Source organism: Limulus polyphemus, unplaced genomic scaffold, assembly GCF_000517525.1.
Source record: "Limulus polyphemus unplaced genomic scaffold, Limulus_polyphemus-2.1.2 Scaffold1479, whole genome shotgun sequence".
Lineage (NCBI taxonomy): Eukaryota > Metazoa > Arthropoda > Merostomata > Xiphosura > Limulidae > Limulus > Limulus polyphemus.
This window is the reverse complement of record NW_013667089.1, coordinates 161,473-163,723: the sequence shown is the minus strand read 5'-3', so window position 1 is coordinate 163,723 and position 2,251 is coordinate 161,473. Positions and strand designations below refer to the sequence as shown.

The 2,251-nt window shown below is 32.8% G+C and overlaps 1 protein-coding gene across 1 annotated transcript in view; it reads right to left on the bottom strand.

Annotated features, from left to right (window-relative positions):
• LOC106463778 (nose resistant to fluoxetine protein 6-like) overlaps positions 1-1,930 on the bottom strand; it is a 54,540-nt gene extending 52,610 nt beyond the window's left edge. The window contains exon 1 of the mRNA XM_013923845.2: positions 1,436-1,930. The gene's annotated coding sequence lies outside the window, so the exon portion shown is untranslated. The remainder of the gene's footprint in view (positions 1-1,435) is intronic.
• Positions 1,931-2,251: the final 321 nt, after the last annotated feature.

The following is a 2,251-nucleotide window of genomic DNA, read 5'->3' as shown; positions in this document are numbered from 1 at the left end:
TATCAGTATATTCGCAATTCATGAGAAAATTTGAGGTTTCATGAAAAAACTGTATTGACAACCGAAATTATGACTGTTTTGAAACATTTCAAACCTTTGTAATGGAGAATGAAGCAAAAGTTGATGACGATATAAACATTGAGATATCTGAGCACTTGAATAAGTTGAAAGAGAGTTTTGAGTTTTATTTCCTTGAAGAAATGAAAAAGATCCAAGAGAAAAAATGGATTATGAATCCCTTTCAGCCTGACATAACGAGTGGGATATCGACAAAAGCTGAGGAAGAACTTTTGATTTATCTGAGGACGCTTCGTTAGAAATGAACTTTAACAGCAGAAAACTGATACTGTTTTGGGTGTCTGTTCGAAAACCGTACCCAATCCTTTCCACTGATGCTTTGGAGGTACTTCTCCCTTTCTCATCTTCATATCATTCTGAAGTTGGATTTTCAGCAATGGTAGGAATCAAAAACAAATTCCGAAATAAACTTCAATTGTCAAATTCCTTACGCCTGAAACTAACCCACATTGATGTTGATGTCAATGCCATTCTTGACAGTAACAAGAAACAAGCACATCCTTCACACACGCCTCATTATTAATCAATTAGATAGCATTTATAAGTTCTGGAAATGTTATTGAAAATACGTGAGTATTTTTAAATGTGATTGAAATACGTGAGTATTTTTAAATGTAATTGAAATACGTGAGTATTTTTAAATGTAATTGAAATACGTGAGTATTTTTAAATGTAATTGAAATACGTGAATATGAATAAATAATATTTTCTATATTCTTTCATATGTTTTTGTCCAGTAAATTTGAGTGGGTCGCCATAAGCTGTGGTCATGAATAGTGGGTCGCGATTCTAAAAAGTTTGGGAACCCCTGCTCTAGTCTATCACTTCTAATTTGCGGCTTGCGCAAACAGCTCTTGAGTAGCTTTGCGCACATTTCAACAAAACAAACACACAATACTCCCCAGTCCAACAAAACAAACGTTAAGCTGAAGAGGACGCGTAAATATATCGAAACTTCTATCTATCAAAATTTGGAAATATTCCATAATAGTGTACCTTAACATTACTGTACACATTATTGTGCATTTACCTAACTTACGTGAGACTATTCTGCTGAATATTAATTAGTGAAACATATTTTTTTTTTCTATTATTCTACTTTATGTAGTTTGTTGTTAAACAAAACCTTGTAACTATTCTAGTTTGTACACAAGCTCTTGAAATTACTTTTGTTACAAATAGTTTTCAAAAACTGCTTGTTATGGCAATATAATCTCTAAATACCTGACGTTTGCATTTGACGATTTTAAATCAATTTTTGCTATAAAACATTTGTACATAGATTAATTGATTAATTATGGAATAATTAATTTACTAAATGACGACAAAAACTGTTTAATAGCTTTTCAAAACTTACTTTCTAGGGCCCATCCATCAACATTCGTAAAATGTTCATAAGTGTACGCCAAATCTACTTTACATTGGCTATTGTTGTTAGAGGACATTTCGACTGAATCAAACTGACCACTCCAAAGATGTGAACTCTCTTGTATAGCCTGCATAAACGCACGTTTCGGACGCCATTTGTGGTTCTCAGAGAAGATGCTGAGAATGTGTTGAGAAGAGGCTAGAATTGGATCTGCCGGAGCCGAAAGTAAAGCTAAAGCCATCTCCGGTGACGAATACAGATTCAACTGTTTTTTTACATCAACACATAGGGCTCCAGATGTCTCATAATCGCTTTGATAAAATCTCTGCTTGTCGTCTAAACATGCGCCAAAATATGGCAAAACCCAAATTACTGATATTATAAACTGTTTCATGTTGAATCGTACATCTCACACGAAGTACTACAATCCTAGCTAAACCTGTACAGCCACCCTTTCTATAACTAAATTGTAAAGGCGTTGTTCTCAGGAAACACGTAATCAAGTTTTATCTTCTTTGAATTTACTTTTTACGTCACACACTCGAGAGCGAATAAGAAATAAAAAAATCTAATCTTTCACGATACTTGTTGGGTGTATATAGACTAATTAAACAATGGTTCTAACGGCGAAAAAAATCAATATTTAATCTAACTTAAAATATTTTTAATAATAACATATTGTATAAAAATTAGTTAAAAGCAATAGCATAAGATTTAATTTATAGAATAAAAATGAATTGGATGTAAACCTTACCAAATCTTAAGTGAAAAAAACAGGTGGCCGAAATCACATGACTTCAAGAC